The sequence below is a fragment of the Heptranchias perlo genome, chromosome 7 (assembly GCF_035084215.1).
Source record: "Heptranchias perlo isolate sHepPer1 chromosome 7, sHepPer1.hap1, whole genome shotgun sequence".
Lineage (NCBI taxonomy): Eukaryota > Metazoa > Chordata > Chondrichthyes > Hexanchiformes > Hexanchidae > Heptranchias > Heptranchias perlo.
Genome location: NC_090331.1, coordinates 65,591,675 through 65,612,871, shown reverse-complemented (window position 1 = coordinate 65,612,871; position 21,197 = coordinate 65,591,675). Strand labels below are relative to the sequence as shown.

General features: G+C 42.2%; 1 long non-coding RNA gene across 2 annotated transcripts in view; it reads left to right on the top strand.

The window, feature by feature from the left end:
- The window catches only part of LOC137323336 (uncharacterized), a 379,634-nt gene that overhangs the window by 187,091 nt on the left and 171,346 nt on the right, over window positions 1-21,197 (top strand). The window lies entirely within an intron of this gene.

Sequence of the window (21,197 nt, the reverse complement as noted above, 5' to 3'; positions counted from 1 at the left end):
AAAAATACATTCAAAAGGAACAGAAGATACAGTGCAGGCCTCAGTGAGAATAAATGTTTTTTTTAAATTGCTCAAAAAATCCCAATAAAACACCACAAAAATGACTTTGCTTCCTGCTGCGACTAAAATTCTGGAAGCAGTGTACTTGCAGGAAGTTTGCATGTAGGGTTCTTTAGGCTGGAGGCAGAGTCATTATAATGATTTGAGATATGTTCAGGCACAAAAATTGATACATAGGCGTAAAAGAGCGAGAAACTTTGGGCATAGCATAATTATATGATTAACACACTTGTTCCAGAGTTTCCTCGATCTTTTACTGCTGGGTATTTGTTTTATGCCCGATTACACATGTCTCTGGGCACAATTACATATGAAATTCCATCCCACTTTGCTTATTACGTTGCACATATGTGTGGTTATCTATATTTCGAACAATTTGATATATCTATGCCTACAGTACATTTTCTTTTAAATCTTTATAATCTAGGCTCAGACAATTGAAACTTCCTGGAACACTACACATATTTACTGCAAAATCTAATATCTTACACGTAACATTTGTTAATATATTAAAATACACTAATTTGTGCTGACTGTAACTTTCTCCATTTTATTTTATGAATTTATCTTTATCTATATTATTTATATAAAATGCTCTATTTACAAAATGTAAAATCTTATGTACACTTATATAATTATAATACATTTTAATATACATAATTATCTAATTACATTCACATATATAATTGCATACAATGAAATGGATATCTGATTATGTGCACATCCTTTGCTTTACCATGAGCAATATCATGGATGATCCACTTGTTAATCCAAAATCATTTTTGTGTGGACTAGTGAAAAATGGAGTAATTGGTTTCAGTTTAGCAACATAGATAACACAAACAATTACAAATATAAATAGGCTCTTCTCTAGAAAAGAGAAGGGTGAGGGGTGACCTAATAGAGGTCTTTAAAATTCTGAAGGGGTTCGATAAGGTGGACGTAGAGAAATCGTTTCCACTTATGGGGGAGTCCAAAACTAGGGATCATAAATATAAGATAGTCACTAATGAATCCCATAAGGAATTCAGGAGAAACTTCTTTACCCAGAGAGTGGTTAGAATGTGGAACCTGCTACCACATGGAATAGTTGAGGCGAATAACATTTAAGGGGAAGCTAAGTAAGTGCATGAGGGAGAAAGGAATAGAAGGATATGCTGATAGGGTTAGATGAAGTAGAGAGGGAGGAGGCTCGTGTGGAGCTTCAACACCAGCATAGACCAGTTGGGCTGAATGGCCTGCTTCTATGCTGTAAATTCTATGTAATTTTATATAAATACGGCACAATAATTTTCATAAAGCAGCAATTCACAGAAACAGTTGTATTCTGGGGATAACATCGGGGCATCTCCATGATAAAAAAAAATTCTCACGGGCACTTTAATGGGGGTAAAATTGGTCTTCGCCATTAGCACGAAATAGGCTTATAGCGAATCGGCAGCCTAATTTACACCACATCCGATTTTCTTTTCCAATGGCTTCACCCCTAATGTGTCGAAAACAAAGTTACGGTGTATTAAAAATTCTGGAATAGAAAACACCAAGTTAAGTGTCTTGCTGTCTATAACACTGTCTAATGTGAGGTGCCGTACTATAAATGCTGATATCAATCAATCGCCCATAGCTGTCATTGAATAGGATAATTTATACAATCAGTGTTGTAATTCCTCAGTGTTCAGTTGGAGATCTGGAACCACACTATAAATTTTCAGCTTACTGTCTTTCTGCTCAAAATGAGCTTTGCATTACGTTACTAATGTCACCATTAGCTGCCAGATTTATAGTCAATCATGACTGCTTGCTTGTGCTCACTACCACTTAGCATTTTGGAGAAGTACTTGACTAAATTCTGCATCTCCTCTTACTATTAGATTGAGAATGAAAGCCAGGGTGCATCATTGAAAAGCATTCTACATGCTGATGACATGGAATGGTAAGCAGTCCTGACAATGTGTTCTGGATGATAGCTTGATTTTCAGCATTGTTCTAAAAGCACATTGTTTACTAACATTCTTTTACAGGTTAGTTCTCAAACCTAATGCAGTACCACGAAAGAATAAAAGAACACTCCGAAAAAAAACATTTCTAATCCTTTCATATTTTTAGGATTTCCGACAGTCCCTATACATTGGAAACTTTATTAATGGCTGGAATATTCAACTAAAATGGTACAAATTCAAATATTGCTGATGTGCTCAGCATTTATATTCGATCGCTGTTATTGTAGTTTCTATTCCAGTACAGTGCAAGCCTAGCTCTGACCAAATACCTGATAAAACTAATGCATTTAAGTGCACCTAAACACACATTAATGGTGCATGAGCCTAAAAGCCATAAAACAACTGCAAATGAGAGCAGTATATATTTCAAAACTGTGCAAAAGTGTAAAAAGAATAAGTTTGCATCAGGAGAGAAGAACTTATTCTAGACTGGCGATGTTACACCCTATTCCCTTCTTGACATGCAGCGTAACCTCACCTCCAAAGAGTAAAACCAGTGCCCTTCCCAATGGAAGCAGCTCTAGAATTGATGAACTGAACACCAGGCTTAAGGGTCAAACCCAGCAGAATAGTCAGTACCTTATGTCTGACAATGATAATGATTAATGCTCCTTCAATGATCCTTGCCTAAGTGAAGACTAAACTGCAGTCACGTGGTCAGGTGTTATTTGTATCCCCACTTATACTACATCACATCTTACCTGAAATGAACTATGTTTCCAAGAAAGCAACGGTCAATTGAAACTGTTTTGAAAAAAAAAGGAAGAATCATGTCCTTGACATTCTCAGTATCAGTCAACTGGAATCCTCTGTTAGATAGCTGTACCGTATAAAATAGCAAGCCAGTATTAATTGCAGACTTGTCATCTGTGTTCACTTGCAATTTTACATGAACATTCAGCAGAGATTACTTATCAAAGTAAAATCATCAACGGCATTAACAGTTGGAAAAGGATTTAAGATGCTTATTTTCTGTTGTCTTTCCTGCCTATTCTACTCCACCACAGTATCACTGGATAACCTATGGATACCTTAGCATATGTATTGTGACTAGGAATACCCTTTTCTTTTCTGTTTGTTGTTTGTGTGATGATCAGCTCTGTGTTAGTAATGCCAACTCTAGTTACAGAATATATTCTGTATCAACACCTCCCACAATTATTATATTGAGAAATGAAAACTGTATGCAGAGTAAAGGCTCAGCATCTGGGGAAACCAAGATTAAAAAATAATGTGCAGCACAAATATGAAGGAAAAGCACAGTTTGCATTAGTACACATTTTTAAAATTAGTTTTTTAAAAATTCTTTCATGGGATGTGGGCGTCGCTGGTAAGGCCAGCATTTATTGCCCATCTTGTGCAGGTGGTGTTGTTCCCATGTGCCTGCTGCCCTTGACCTTCTTGGTGGTAGAGGTCGTGGGTTTGGGAGGTGCTGTCGAAGAAGCCTTGGCGAATTGCTGCAGTGCATCCTGTGGATGGTACACACTGTAGCCATGGTGTGCTGGTGATGGAGGGAGTGAATGTTTAAGGTGGTGGATGGGGTGCCAATCAAGCGGGCTGCTTTGTCCTGGATGATGTCAAGCTTCTTGAGTGTTGTTGGAGCTGCACTCATCCAGGCAAGTGGAGTGTATTCCATCACACTCCTAATTTGTGCCTTGTAGATGGTGGAAAGGCTTTGGGGAGTCAGGAGGTGAGTCACTCGCCGCAGAATACCCAGCCCCTGACCTGCTTTTGTAGCCACAGTATTTATGTGATTGGTCCAGTTAAGTTTCTGGTCAATGGTGACCCCCAGGATGTTGATGGTGGGGGATTCGGCGATGGTAATGCCATTGAATGTCAAGGGGAGGTGTTTAGGCCCCCTCTTGTTGGAGATGGTCATTGCCTGCACTTGTCCGGCGCGAATGTTACTTGCCATTTATCAGCCCAAGCCTGGATGTTGTCCAGGTCTTGCTGCATGCAGGCACGGACTGCTTCATTATCTGATGGGTTGAGAATGGAACTGAACACTGTGCAATCATCAGCGAACATCCCCATTTCTGACTTTATGATGGAGGGAAGGTCATTGATGAAGCAGTGGGTAACATTGGATTTGCGATTTTGCATTTGGACAAACATTCTGTCTTATGTCCAGATTTCGTAGTTGAGGACATCGACATTACACTGTGTGAATGTTAGCAAACAATTCTAAATATATTTGTATGAAATTTCTTCTTCAGCTGTTAACAGGAGCAATAACCTGTGTATTTACAAAAGGTTAATTGTTCCTTTGAAATAGCAGCCAAAGGAATCTGTACAAAGATGTTGAACATTTATAGAATAATTCCAAGGCCAAATTCTTTTAATTAGACCATCTCATTTCTAAGATCGCTACCATTAAGTGACATCCCTCAGTATTGATTTAAATCAGTTAATGCCGAGAAACTTCTGCCTCTTCACACATAATGGGGCTGAAAATCCAGAGCCTTTCTGGTACTCTCCTGCTTTAACACTGGCAGGATCGTAGCAGAAGAGCCACACGTTAGACCAGGACCCCGGTCTCAGGTGAGGGATTCCACAAGGACTCTGGAAGTGGCAGAGATTCTGCATTTTCAGGGCCACTGAATACAGCATGAGAAACAACATTACTTCCTGCAACTGTAAGACAGGCCAATATCTCTAGTATCATTCCACCAAGATGTCCTAAATTCCATATATTGCTGCCAAATACCTTTTTATGCATGCACTTAAGATATATACTGACAGATATGATCTTACATTTTACAAGAAAGATGCCAAAGATTGAGTATCCAGGAAACAAAAGAGGGCCAATTCTGGGGACCAACGTCCAACACAAAGGGTGCCTGAAAGACGTCTGACATGATAATTGGGTCAGGTTGTTTTTCAGGCATCACTGATGGCCACCTAAATCAGGCATCAGGCCCCTTGCATATGTAAATGAAGGGCCTAATGCCTGTTTTTTTTTAGGTCCCTTCAACCAAACTGGACATCGCATGGTCGAGTAGGAGCCAGGCCTACTCCACGCTGGATTTTTCAGTGGCCGCCACCAAAGGTTACTTTTTTTAAAAATGTCCCAGTGGAGCCAGGAAGAGTTCCCCTTCCTCCCGGGGCTTACCTTCAGAACACTGCCGGTGAGGCAAGTGGCCTGAAATTCATCGTTTCAAAATGGGCGAACTGCCTGTGGAGGTTTTGGCGGCATGCTATATTAAAGAAGCCCGAGGCCCAATTTTTGGCAGGCCTTGGACCTCTGGTTGAGGCACCTGCTCCATGCACGATGCCCATTTCAGGCCTGAAAACGGGCCTGTAGGAATTTCCATCCCAAGGTCAAAATATAGGAGTGATTAAACATGCTGCTCACAGAGCTGGATGATCTAGTGAATTGGATAGAGACACTGTTACACTGATTCCATCCGTTCAAGGAACACCTTGAATGGATTGGCGTCAATGAGAATCTGATGTATCAACTTCAGTTGCTTCTATACTATTCTTCTTCTCATTCAATTTGCATTGGCTGGCTTCCAAAGTTCATGCTGTTAAATCCAACTTCCATAGTCCAAAGACTGACCCTTGGTGGAGCGGGGGGGGTGAATTTTAACCCGCCACCTCCCCCCACCCCGACGGGCAGGAGAGGGTTGGTGGGGGGGGGGGAGGGGTTCTAAATTTCTAAGAATGTGAAACCCAACCCCAACCTGTTGCAAACGTTTCTACTTCTGGTTTAACCGCAGCAGGTCAGGCGGCAACCGAGTAACCAGCTCGGTGGGGGGGCGGTCAGTGATTAAAATATGTTAATAGGGCTCCGTTCCTCAGATTTTGGGAGTCATTTAAATTTAACGGCTGCGGCCCAGGTTTTCTAAGGCTCGGAAAACCTGGCAGTTGAAGGGAGGCGGGTGCTGCCTGATCGAACAGGTAAGTGCTTTTCCAGCACAGCTTGTGGGCCGGGAGGAGCAGGAATGCGTCCCCCAGCCCCTGAAGCAAACCTGCCGTAATCTGCCTCCCTCCCCAAATCGGCCAAACCTTCCCCACCCCCACCCCCCCCCCCCACCCCGGTGCTCCCCCCCCCCACTGCGCAATGAATCCCTCCCTCGATGTCTCCATCCCGCCATCTCTCCCCCCGATCTTCGATTGTTGGGATCCATCTCCAGCAGGCTCCGGCCTTCTACCATTGGTTTTCCCACAAGTCAGCCTCTCAATCTGGCCGTCTGCTGGGCGGGAAATGGAGTAAAATATTCTAGTGAAGTCCTGCCATTAAATTCCGCAGAACCTCTGCTTTCCCGGTATTTCCACATTTCCCGGTCCCTATCAAGTACCTCCGCTCCCTCCCCTCCTCCCTTGGACTCACTTTTCATGGGTTTAATGAATCTGCTGTTGGCCTACAAAAAAGATTCAACATCATAAATATCAGGAGCTGGTTCATGAATGCTAGGCTCCTGGAATCTAAATTAAAAGAATCATATAAAAGCAGCTTTGGTGTTAGTAGGATGCTATGGTTTCCTTGCACTAATTTCCAACAGTGCAGTTAAACCAATTTTCAAAAACAAAGACCTCAATAAAAATAAACAAAAATCGTCCTCCAGTGTGCTTCTCCGGAGGAATAATTTCCTTAGAACAGTAATTAAACCCTTTGTCTTCCCTTTGTGAGAAGGGACAGGTTTCAGCCAGTAATAGTATTAGAGGTTGATGACTGATTTTAATTGCCTTTTTCAATATCTTCAGGCATGATCTACTGCCTTTCCTAAACTAGGTCACCTCTTACCATTCCTCCCACAAGGTACGCTCTTTTGATTTATTCACTCCCATTTTGCAGTTAGTTTCTGTCAAAGATTCACCTGTGGTTACTCTTGCTCCCAATACGTGTGTCTCTGGCATTAGGAAGCATGAGCTGAATTCTATTTCTCCAAGCTTTAGAGAATCTGTGATTTGATATCTATCAAATAATCCCTAATCCTAAACTTTGACTTCTATAATCTAACATTACAAACAAGCACCATTATTTTCCTGCAAATTTCAAATGTGGGTCACCTTGACAATTTCATGTGAAATAGAAAATGGTTTCTATTTATTTATATTGTAGCATTGTGTCTGTGCTAAGTTCCAGCAATTTTGGTAGAGGTCATCAGAATAATATATTCCGTTGTGAAGTTACTAGCCCCTAAAACCAATTTAGCACAATCCTAGGAAATCTACCTGCAATTCAAACATCATATTTGAAGTGTTGACTTAATATTACTTTTAGTTAGAAGGACTGTATTGCAACAATAGAAGAACCAAAAAAAAGCATCAATCAGCAAATGAAAGTGTGATATTTTCCCAAATACTTGGATCCTTTTCTAGCCTCCATTTGCTGTCACAAAAGGCCGATTTTTCAGATTGGCATTTTCTGGTTTGCTGATCAACCATACTTGCTTCAAAACATTCCATTACAATATAGTTAAGCGGTCGTCTTGAAAAAGGAAAACGATTCAAAAACAGGACTGTTTTCTGTATAATGTGCTCGAAACATTCAATGTTCTCAAAGTTAAACATGCAATTAAGGTACTTAATGTGCAGTTTTCTTGTAGTTTTACCATTTACCCCAACATGCTAAATTAGCATGTTGGGGTAAAACATGCTAAAACAGCTTATTTGCTAGATGAGGCTACAATTTAATTCACACGCCTTTTTTTGTTTTTTTTTAATAACAACTTGCATTTTAAAACAATTGTGGAAGATGAATGTAAAATTTGCAAATAAGAAGAATGCTGTTATAATTGGTCATGAAAACTGTTCTTAACCATTCTTTGTTAATATTGATACATTGCAGAAATGTTGTTAAGGCTGATGATCGTCTGGTATCTGGTAGCTGATTCATAAAATGAAGCAGCCTTTTCCTGTATTCACCAAACTCATTGATTATATTTCTTCATTTTAGCCATCTCTGAATTTAAAAAAATTGATAGCATTCTCAATTTCAGGTCATTCTCAATTTCAGGTCATGCTCCTATTAACTGCTTTTCTATTCTTTATGCCTGGTCACTCCTTCATCTATACATTTAACACCATATTTGCAAAAGATCTCATCTATATTACATATGTGGAACGTTAAACTGATACTTTTTCGATACTAATCATGCATATTCCATCACTCATTAATTCCCCTGGGAGTAAAACATCAAATAGAATGTCAAAAAGAGTATCTTTTTTTGGTCTGTGTTGACATTTCAAACAAAATAAATTATCATCTCTTGAATTTGTTCTTCTTTAAAACCCACCCTTGCATGAATTTGTAGCTCATGATAACTTCAAAAATGGAAGAATTATCTTTAAATTCTGTTACATTCTATTAAGGGAATATACAGGTATATGGGGAGAGTGCATTGAAATGGGGTTAGTTGTGAATTGATCTAGCAAAGAAATGGCACAGACTTGATGGGCCGAATGGCCTCTTTCTGTAAACTTCTGTGGTTCTTCTAAATTCCTGTACAGGTTCTAATTGTCTATCCATGCTCTACGACGTTCTTCGTATCTGAAACATAGGGTTTCAAAGACCATTGAGGAATAAGACTGTAAATATCTTCACTCTTACATTTTTAATAAGGCAGCAGCAATGCTTTCAATATTTTATATTGTGTGTTTGGGGATTTGGCAAATAATATTTTCCTTTCAAAGGGGGAAGATTTGTGGACTGTATAATAATGACCACGGGAATGCATCGCTGCTGGCTATGAGCGTCCAATGTGAAATTAGGTTGGACAGTCACATTCCAGTTCCTTTTGGGTGTAAGCCAGCACATAACTGACCACAATTCAGTACACTACTTATTAAATTCACATTTCTGCCACTTACTGGCAGGTCCTGCTCCAACCTGGAGGGTGCCAAGATCTTTCCCGCAACCATTTCAAATTCCATTCAGTGAACCTCCAACAGATGTATGGTTAATGAGGAGCTAACTTTTTACTCTCCTCCTACCCTCTTGAGATGGAGTGCTCCTTAACTTAGCTGATAGCAAAATGTACCAATTTATAGAGATTATGTTTGAACTCCGACTGTATGATTTGTGGTAAACTGTTGTACTCCCAAAGTTACAGCAATGAATCCTGAAAGAATATAATATTTAAAGGGCAGCATTTCATTTACAATGAAACCCAATAACACTTAAGTAATGATTACTTTGTACAACAGTTTAATTATTGTTGCTCATCAAAGCATTGATCAAGGATTGAAAAGTACAGATCAAAATGACGAATAAGGTCTTAAACTATTAATCACATATAACAGTCAATCAATATATTTAACCATGTTTTCATACCTGGATAGTATAATATAATGGAATAATAATTCCATTCCTTGCAAACTCATTCCTCCGGGAATAAGAGCTTTATTGCAGAAGCTTGATTGAAAATGCAAATTTGAAACATTGCTTCCATTGAGAATGTTCAAGTTGCTGTATGAAATGCCAATGCGAAAAAGCACCCTTATCAGGAAGTGAAATATAATGGCAGAATTGAAGAGGACAAAGGACAGAACAAATGGAGACAGATTACAATTCAACCTAAATACAATCTGTCATTAGTAACTGTTGTGGTCATAGAAGATGTGAATCTTTCACTCACAACATGAGACAGTTTAACATATTACATGTTGCATATTGTCACATCAACAAAGAGGGTTAGAACAAGAGGGAACATCCATTGCATTCAGGATCTGTACAGATGTTGTAAATTCAAGAAAAACTGAAAATGCTCCTATTTTCTTCTACCAGTTTCTCTCATTCACATTTCCCTTTTCTATTCTGGAGCTGTTTTACTCACCTTTTGTCTTTCAAATGTCTTTTCAGAGCCTCACTAAGATGATCTTTGGTTATTGTCCAAGATCTTTTACCTCCTTCCAGGGTTTTCTATTACATCTAGTAGCTGCCTCTGTACGAGCACTTGGCATATATGCACTCTTGTCCTTTATCTGTTGTTCTCCCCTCCACCATCTTTGTTTTGGCTAGTCTGTAAAGGGACTCTGTTGCCCTCCTTTTCTAGTTCTGACAAAGGGTCTCCATATGGAATAACTATTCTTATTTTTTTTCAGATGTTGATGGACGTGCTGTGCATTTCCAGCATTTTCTGTTTTTATTTCAGTATAAATAATATACTTTTCATATCATGGAAAGTGTAATTGGACTAACCACTGGAAGGATAACATATATATTGTTGAAATGAAACAATTCAGTACCAGGGTTGGCCATGAAGTCAGAAACATGGACACTCAACATCTCACATCCCCAGATCATCCTGCATCAGTTAAAATGCTATAGCACACTGACAATCAGTAGAAGATAACTCCAAAGTCCAAACAAATTCCAATATATAGGACAGGCTTTCATAAATGAAAAATATTAATGGGCAGAGAATAATGTAAATTTATGTTTTCATAAGATACTTCTAATTATTGAGTTTTGTTAACTTTTCTCTTCTATGAATTAACCTTGTTCACTTGCATATGCCCAGGGTGGTCTTTGTTGTGAACATAAATAGGAAATGGTTTGGAGCTTTATTTTATGATAGCTGAAGTCAGACAGAGTGTTTCAGTTTGTGAGGAAAGTGTTGCTTGTCCATACCTTAATCAACGTTATCTATGGAGGTGAGGGAGACCAATCTTGGTTACAATATGCGGACCACATGGTTTTCTGAGTTACTTTAAAGTGACCCAAATGCCCTTTTGTTAATTTCAAGCACCTCTCCATCACTGTCTCTTGTTTGGATGGTCAAAGGAATATCCTAGATTCTCCATCAAAACTAACACCTAACGAGCCCAAAGAGGCGTCCATTCCAAAATAAATATACTGCAAATGACGCCTTACCATCAACTGCTCAGCTGTGGGGCCTGCCACAATTAGTAGTGTTCTGACCAGATCTATAGCTGAACCAAAATGAATGATTATTCAGTAAGCAGGGTTAGTTTGGGGCAATCCTTGTCAACACATTGCTGACTAGATTATATGTTGTTTCTCAAATGTTCAATTTCTGAAGCTTGTTGGCAAAAGTATTCAATGTATATGTACTATTTTAGAATTTGGAACCTCAGTTCTCTAGAATTTAAATTCTTCATTTTTCAAATATAACATTACAGTGATCACCATGTTCATCTAAGCTAAAATATTTATTTTTTATTATAATTAATGTTAATAGATCTAAAGTGCAAAGTGCTGTTGTAAGAAGGGTCTTGATCAGATTTACTGTATCCAGCCATTGAATGTGTTGGTCAACTCTCACTTCAACCAACTATCATCTTCATTGCTTAAATTATTTAAAAATAAGTAGCTTTCTGAAAAGGTATGTAATCAAATAAAACAGGTTATGTTTTTGACAGTTACTATTAAAGTAAATTGAACACAAATCTATTACTTAACATGTCCAATTAAAAAAAAATAACTACAATCACCACATCACATTTTACTATGAGTTCTTTGGTCTGGGTTCCAGACTATGACACTCACTGTGAAAAGATATGGCACTTCATATTGTCTGAAAGGAAGTGCGTTTGCAATGGATCATGCAACAACATTATGTCCAGTCTCCTCTCCAAAAAGGTAAGCCAGAGCATGGTACTCTTTATAGTAGCACAACTGACAAATGCTGGCATCAGAACTCAAAGAATAAAAAAACCATGGCACTCAAAATCTATGTCATGTGCTTGGGAATTGATGATTCTATCACCTTACTCTGACATGTGTCAAATAGCTTCAGAAAACAGTACCTGCAGGAAGCTAACATTCAAAATATGTTTGTAGAAAAATTGTTGGTATAAAAACAGGAAGCATATTTTATTATGAAACAAAGTCATCTTATATTAGCATTAAAACTAAACTTCCTTTCTTTTTGTAGTACAATATGTATATTAATTTACACTCTGTATCTACTTATACAATATAAGATTTTCTTGATTGTTTTGAATTTTATAATACCTTGCTGAGTCACATTGCTGTATATCCCCAAGGAAGAACCTCAGAATAGGCCTTTTAAGATTTCAGAATAAATTAGCTAAATTGCTTGAATCTCTCAAACACTACAGATGTAGTTTAATACTCTTTCATCTTTCTGCTCATTATACTTGTTTTCAAATAGAAAAATACAAAGTGTTGCAATTATTATGTTGTCAGTATTATTGAAATAGTGCAGATAATATTTTTCTATTTGATTAATCAAGATTCTGACCATCTTGATGATTCCATTAATGACAACTTTGCTTTCTACACTTAAAAGCCAGCAAATTATTCAATACAGTACTTAGCCTGTCTCCCTAGGCACAGTGAAATATCTTTACCAGAACTGAGAGGAAGTATCTATTTGATACTCTCCAAAGTACAGGTTTGAAATGAAAATTTCATTAAATGGATAACCTTCTTTCATAAAAGTCCTGTTTCTCAGGTTCTTACTAATGGATTTCTCTCCATCTATTTCCTGGAAAGGCACCAAACAGTGCTTTCTATGCTGGCTGTTTCAGTTGGGCACTACTACTGTAGCATTTGTACCATTTCCATCCTCACTATCAGATTACTATGGCTATAAGATTAATATCTACACTAATGTTCTTATACTATTTCATATTACCATGAGACTAATGTATTTTAGCTGGAAGATAGTCCAATTTATTTAAATTAAAGATTATTAGAATATTAATGGGGTTTTAAGATCAAGGCATATACAACAGATATCATGCCATATTAATATTAAAATATATAGTCATATATACAAAGCCAGTTTTGCCTTTTTTTAAATCATTGAAACAAGTTATCTCCTGCCTATCTATTAGTAAATATAGCAAAAAAGCTATACAGGAACAGAATTAAAATATTGTCACATTTTGTGGTTTTATTTTATGCATTTCTAGTATAAATTCATGAAGACGGCATATGTCCATGTATATATTACACTTTGTAATAAATTATATTCAACTGGGGAACTGAAGCACTCTACTGAATTTACTGTAGTTAGGTACCAAACTGGTCCATCATGTATACCTCATTTTCAAAAAAAAAGCAACAGCATCCAAACTCTTCCTGAATGAGATGAAGAAAATTAATAAAGAAATTAACAGTATCCCATTAAACAGATCACAAAATAAGACAAGGATTTAAAGCTGCAGAGCATTTTAATTAATAAATTAGAGTAAGCTTGTGAAAAGGATACCTGACCTACATTTTTCTAAAGGTTTTCTAATCCATATTAGGATTAGAAATTTGATTTGCGCCGAAACTGGACACAAAGTCGGTGGAGCACATCGGTCTGTGTCGGCCGGAGCCAAATACAGCTTCGGGCCTGATTTAAATTTTGCTGCATATGCCAAAAGGGTCGTGGGGGGGGGAGGGGCAAACAATCCCAGTTTGGAGGCGGGGGGGTAAAAATCGACTGCACCGGCAGTGGGCCAAAGTTTTTTTTGTGGGCCAGGAGGAGCAAGCCCGCTTCTCCTGGGTCCACCAAAAATAAAAGCCAAAAATTTCCCTTTAAGAATCACTGGTTAAGCCACTCAGTGCCTGGTGCAGCACACGCTCTGCCCATTGGTACCTGAATTCCACATTCCTGCTCCGATAACTGGAGTGGGACCCAATTTGCATATTTGAGTTGAATTTGTCCCCTTTTGTTTTAATAAATTCTGATTTGTAAATGTTGCCTACAGTTTAACAGTTGTGATCACTGAATTTTTTGTATTGTTTTGTTCAGTTAAGCACCCGTAATAGCCAAACAGAAGAACAAAAGGACCATAAAAATCCCTAACTCACTAATATTTAATCTTTCCTGTTGGGAAAAATATAAATTGCAACTAATTAATGGCATGGCACATTTGCAGTTTATGCGCAGATATGTTATAACTTGTTGATAAGCTGAATGGGCACAAGGAACAATTAATCCAATTTCTCTGACAGATTTATAATTTTAAAAAACGAAATCTTTAATTAAAAAGAACTTACTGGACTCCATTCCAGAGCTGACTTGTTTTAAAAGATCTCTTTGTAAATAAATCATAGGGCACAATTAATATTTGCTTTTAGCGTGTGTTATAATGTTTTGGCTGACTTTTATGCCAACAGCACTGGAGAAAAAAAAATGGTTAGGTTCTCAAGTTGTAGGCATGTCCCACATCCACAACAGCCTAGTGTTAGTTTTCTTGGATCAGCAAAATTTCAAAATGGCTGCAAGAACAATTTGGTGCTTACTCCAGATTGTATTTGAAAATGCAACTACTATTGATGAGCAGTTCTACTGGTGTCAGAATATCAATCTCCTAACTAGATAGTTATGTGCTCAAATCCCAGAGCTACCTTTCGGCTGAGCTCTGTGGCTGGGAACAAATTTCATCAATCCCTATTGAGATGTCCAGATAAAGTGTTGTCACATGGTGGGATATTCCATCTCAGGACGGGGGGGAGGAGAATTAATGAATCACCTTCTGTCTCTTTTAGCATACTTTTTTTTCAAGAAACCTGTCTGAAGGCCCATCATGCAGGACACCACCAAAGATGAAAGTGTAGAGGAAAGAAAGTCCTGGTGCCATGGTTACACGAATCTAGGCTCAGATCTTTATTTAACACAGTGAGGATGCAGGAAAAGGGAAAGTGATCTGGATGGCATTTTCAGAGCTAAGGAGGAACAAGAGGCATGTGAGATGTCTAGATGATTTGTAGATAGAATTATAATACAGTTTTTTATATTAGATAAACAATATTTACAAATATCTATACTAATGCTGCAAATGTAAATTAAGAAAAACAAACTGCACTTGTCATATAAAAATTAATGAAAGCATGTCCGTTAATGACTAGAAAATGATCTTGCTGTATAAATTGGATTTAAGACAGTTGCTTTCAGTTCCAGTGTTAGACATTTCAAAATTAATTCATATAAAAACAGTTATTAATTTCTCTTTCAACAGTGCTGAATATGACTTTCCTGTTTTGAATCCACTAAATACCAATGGAATATCAGTTCTTAATATTGTATATATGAAGATTAAAAATCCTGTTTTTAGAAATTCACACACCCATATCCCATCATTAGAATGTCATGCCATTTTTGTTTTCTTGGATTATAGTGAATGTGACATATTGGACTGGCTTTTCCTTTTTTACTGGATTCAGCAAACAAATTACATTGTTTGGTTTATAGCACTGTAAGAAACAACAGCTTGCTTTTCAGGATCACTTCAGTTGTTTTCTCCACAGTGTCCAAGTTATCTTCCCTTGTTGTATTTTATTGATTTCAGTTGGAAGTCCGCAGTGCAGTCCATGTGACATCTTCAAGGTAATGAATGCCTCGACAGTTCCTTCACCACACACAACAACTGTGACCTAACTTACTGCAGTCCACATCCATTTTGCACAGCTACAATAATAATGCAATCAGATGCCCTTTTTTTCCTAGAGATTGGCATTACTGTGGGAATGATGCCACATGGCACCTTTACTAATAATGGAGTCAGCTATGTACAGGCCACGTGATATCCTCCACTAAAAGTTCAATAATCCCACCTCCTACTTGTACAGTTAACCCTTTTCTCTACCTGTCCCGATACCAGATTATCTAAATATGTTATTGAATACAAATTTCATTTTTCAACACATCCTCTGTTGATAATGTTTGATGATTAGTTTTAGAGGCACAGTGTAATGGAGAATTTAATCTAAAGTTGTCATCAGCAGAACTAAATTGCAATTCATTAAATTCTATATTTGTTCCCTGTTGTTTCACACAGTACAGACAAAATATATGATGTAATAATCTCAGAACAAAAACAGAAAGTGCAAGTCAGGCAGCATCTGTAGAGAAAAAAAGTTAACGTTTCAGGTCGATGACCTTTTGTCAAAACTGGAAGAAGTTAAAGATTTAACTTTTGATCTGATAGTTAACTGCAAAATGTTCACATATTAGATTACTTGTTTCTGTAAAGTGTCCTGAATCTGTATGGTATAAAAGCAAATAAAATGGAAACCTGTACATTTGTATCATTTGACAGGTAGGCCATTAGCCATTGATTGAGTGACAGACAGTGTCTGCAGCTGTCTCACAGTTACTTATTAATAACAAAGAATTATTATTAGCTACTGGAGCCAAGTTCAAGATGGCACAACAGTATCACTGCCCACACCACCCGTGAGCAATCCACCGCCCACACCGCCCGTGAGCGACCCACCGCCCACACCGCCCGTGAGCGACCCACCGCCCACACCGCCCGTGAGGACCCACCGCCCGTGAGCGACCCACCGCCCACACCGCCCGTGAGCGACCCACTGCCCGTGAGCGACCCACCGCCCACACCACCCGTGAGCGACCCACCGCCCACACCGCCCGTGAGCGACCCATCGCCCACACCGCCCGTGAGCGACCCACCGCCCGTGAGCGACCCATCGCCCACACTGCCCGTGAGCGACCCACCGCCCACACCGCCCGTGAGCGACCCATCGCCCACACTGCCCGTGAGCGACCCACCGCCCACACCGCCCGTGAGCGACCCACCGCCCACACCGCCCGTGAGCGACCCACCGCCCACACCGCCCGTGAGCGACCCACCGCCCACACCGCCCGTGAGCGACCCACCGCCCACACCGCCCGTGAGCGATCCACCGCCCACACCGCCCGTGAGCGATCCACCGCCCACACCGCCCGTGAGCGACCCACCGCCCACAACGCCCGTGAGCGACCCACCGCCCACACCGCCCGTGAGCGACCCACCGCCCGTGAGCGACCCACCGCCCACACCGCCCGTGAGCGACCCACCGCCCACACCGCCCGTGAGCGACCCATCGCCCACACCGCCCGTGAGCGACCCACCGCCCACACCGCCCGTGAGCGACCCACCGCCCACACCGCCCGTGAGCGACCCACCGCCCACACCGCCCGTGAGCGACCCACCGCCCACACCGCCCGTGAGCGACCCACCGCCTGTGAGCGACCCATCGCCCACACTGCCCGTGAGCGACCCACCGCCCACACCGCCCGTGAGCGACCCACCGCCCACACCGCCCGTGAGCGACCCGCCGCCCACACCGCCCGTGAGCGACCCACCGCCCACACCGCCCGTGAGCGACCCACCGCCCACACCGCCCGTGAGCGACCCACCGCCCACACCGCCCGTGAGCGACCCACCGCCCACACCGCCCGTGAGCGATCCACCGCCCACAACGCCCGTGAGCGATCCACCGCCCACAACGCCCGTGAGCGACCCACCGCCCGTGAGCGACCCACCGCCCACACCGCCCGTGAGCGACCCACCGCCCACACCGTCCGTGAGCGACCCACGCCCACACCGTCCGTGAGCGACCCACCACCCGTGAGCGACCCACCGCCCACACCGCCCGTGAGCGACCCACCGCCCACACCGCCCGTGAGCGACCCACCGCCCACACCGCCCGTGAGCGACCCACCGCCCACACCGCCCGTGAGCGACCCACCGCCCACACTGCCCGTGAGCGACCCACCGCCCACACCGTCCGTGAGCGACCCACTGCCCGTGAGCGACCCACCGCCCACACCGCCCGCGAGCGACCCACCGCCCACACCGTCCGTGAGCGACCCACCACCCACACCGTCCGTGAGCGACCCACTGCCCGTGAGCGACCCACTGCCCACACCGCCCGTGAGCGACCCACCGCCCACACCGCCCGTGAGCGACCCACCGCCCACACCGCCCGTGAGCGACCCACTGCCCGTGAGCGACCCATGTTCTCCACTTTGGGAAAAGTGCTAAAAGAGTTAGATGTAAGAGTAGGCTTTATATTCTGAAATTACTTAAAATGAAAAGATATCCTAGATAGAATCAAAACTCCACGATTTCACATCCAAATGCCATTTGCACCTCCACTATACATCTGAATTTGAGAGTAAATTCAATGTTCAATGTTGCTTCCATCGACTCTGAAGAGCTTTGGGACATCCTGAGGTCGTGAAAGGCACTATATAGATGCAAGTTATTTCTTTTTTCTTGGTCTATGCACCAAATCATTGACGATGCACAAACGAACTCAGGAAGATGTGCCCAACAAACAGTTACAATCTCACTGTGATAGAGTAAAATTGATTGATGGCATAAAGCAATAAAAGATACTTACTTCGAAACAAGTTTTATTTTGTTTGTTTTATGCAGTCAGCCAATCTTACTCTATCACAGGTACCTGTGAGATTGCAGAGTTTGTTCAGCAAATATTGAAGACAAAATTATTCACAGTAATCCGGCTGGGCAATCATCGAATGTTTTATATATTCTGTGGTCACCTAAGACAATAAGAGATAGGAGCAGGAGTAGGCCATTTGGCCCCTCGAGCCTGCCCTGCCAATTAATGAGATCATGGCTGATCTGATTTTTACCTCAACTCCACTTTCCCGCCTTTTCCCCATATCCTTTGACTCCCTTGCTAATCAAAAATTTGTCTAACTCAGCCTTGAATGTATTCAATGACTCAGCCTCCACAGCTTTTTGGAGTAAAGAATTCCAAAGATTCACGACCTTCTGGGAGAAGAAATTCCTCCTCTTTTCCATCTTAAACGGGCGACCCCTTATTCTGAGACTATGTCCCCTAGTTTTAGATTCCCCCATGAGATTTAAAACATCCTTTTAGCATCTACCCTATCGAGTCCCCTCAGAATCTTGTATGTTTCAATAAGATCTCCTCTCATTCTTCTAAACTCCAATGAGTATAGACACAACCTGTTCAATCTTTCCTCATAAGACAACCCTTCCATACCCAGAATCAACCTAATGAACCTTCTCTGAACTGCCTCCAATGCAAATATATCCTTTCTTAAACAAGGGCAACAGAACTGTATGCAGTACTCCAGGTGTGGTCTCACCAGCACTCTGTACAGTTGTAGCATGACTTCCCTGCTTTTATACTCCATCCCCTGAGAAATAAAGGCCAATATTCCGTTTGCCTTCCTGATTACCTGCTGTACCTGTATGTTGACTTTTTGTGTTTCACGTACGAGGACACCCAGATCCCTCTGCACTGCTGCATTTTGTAGTATTCTCCATTCAAATAATATTTTGCTTTTTTATTTTTCCTCCCAAAGTGGATGACTTCACATTTTCCCACATTATATTTCATCTGCCAAATTTTTGCCCATTCACTAAACCTGTCATTATCCCTTTGCAGACACTTTGGGCCCGATGTTAGGAGGGAGGGGGTTGGCATCGTGGGGTCGACTGGGCGCGTGCGTAACGCACCCAGTGAAATCGGTGGGTCGGGCATGCAATCATAAGTAAATTGAAGCCACTTACCTTGGCTTCCGGGTTTCACGCTGGAAAGCTGCGCAGCGGGCAGACTGTGCACCCGCATCATAGGCGGTCAGCTAGAGGAGCCCCATTTGAAAGGGCAGTCCTCCACTGACTGATGCTGCAGAAAATAGGCAAAATTACAGCATGGAGCAGCCTGGGGGGGAAGGCTCACTCGAGGTCTTTTTTTTATATTCGTTCATGGGATGTGGGCGTCGCTGGCGAGGCCAGCATTTATTGCCCATCCCTAATTGCCCTTGAGAAGGTGGTGGTGAGCCACCTTCTTGAACCGCTGCAGTCCGTGTGGTGACGGTTCTCCCACAGTGCTGTTATGAAGGGAGTTCCAGGATTTTGACCCAGCGACAATGAAGGAACGGCGATATATTTCCAAGTTGGGATGGTGTGTGACTTGGAGGGGAACGTGCAGGTGGTGTTGTTCCCATGTGCCTGCTGCTCTTGTCCTTCTAGGTGGTAGAGGTCGCGGGTTTGGGAGGTGCTGTCGAAGAAGCCTTGGCGAGTTGCTGCAGTGCATCCTGTGGATGGTACACACTGCAGCCACAGTGCGCCGGTGGTGAAGGGAGTGAATGTTTAGGGTGGTGGATGGGGTGCCAATCAAGTGGGCTGCTTTATCTTGGATGATGTCAAGCTTCTTGAGTGTTGTTGGAGCTGCACTCAACCAAGCAAGTGGAGAGTATTCCATCACACTCCTGACTTGTGCCTTGTAGATGGTGGAAAGGCTTTGGGGAGTCAGGAGGTGAGTCACTCGCCGCAGAATACCCAGCCTCTGACCTGCTCTCGTAGCCACAGTATTTATATGGCTGGTCCAGTTAAGTTTCTGGTCAATGGTGACCCCCAGGATGTTGATGGTGGGGGATTCGGCGATCGTAATGCCGTTGAATGTCATGGGGAGGTGGTTAGACTCTCTCTTGTTGGAGATGGTCATTGCCTGGCACTTATCTGGCGCGAATGTTACTTGCCACTTATGAGCCCAAGCCTGGATGTTGTCCAGGTCTTGCTGCATGCGGGCTCGAACTGCTTCATTATCTGAGGGGTTGCGAATGGAACTGAACACTGTGCAGTCATCAGCGAACATCCCCATTTCTGACCTTATGATGGAGGGAAGGTCATTGATGAAGCAGCTGAAGATGGTTGGGCCTAGGACACTGCCCTGAGGAACTCTTACAGCAATGTCCTAGGGCTGAGATGATTGGCCTCCAACAACCACTACCATCTTCCTTTGCGCGAGGTATGACTCCAGCCATTGGAGAGTTTTCACCCTGATTCCCATTGACTTCAATTTTACTAGGGCTCCTTGGTGCCACACTCGGTCAAATGCTGCCTTTATGTCAAGGGCAGTCACTCTCACCTCACCTCTGGAATTCAGCTCTTTTGTCCAGATCTTACTGGATGGGGTGAGGAGGAGGAGGGAAATCTTCCACCAGACAGACGGGAGGAAGTGGCCTGCCTCTGCCACCAAGACCTGGCTCGAGGTGGCAGAGGAGGTCACCTGCACCACCAACATATCACGCACCTGCATACAGTGCAGGAGGCGCTTCAATGACCTAACCAGGTCAGCCAAAGTGAATACTCTTACTCATTCCCCTACACTCTGTCTGCCACATCACCGCCCCCACCCCACATCTCCTTCTGCACTGCCAACACTAGCCTATCACATCACTCCTCACACCCACTGAACCCTCATCCTCATCTTACCTGCACTTCCTCACCTCCCCAGTACTCATCCCACCACTACCGCTCAACCCAATCCTCATACAATCTCATGGCTCTGTCTCATACTCACCCTCTCATGCACCTCTTTCACGGTCAGCCTTACCCAACCTGCCACTACCTGTGCTGCAGCCACAGGGCATGCATCACGTATATGTAGTAGGAAGAGTAAGGTAAACATGT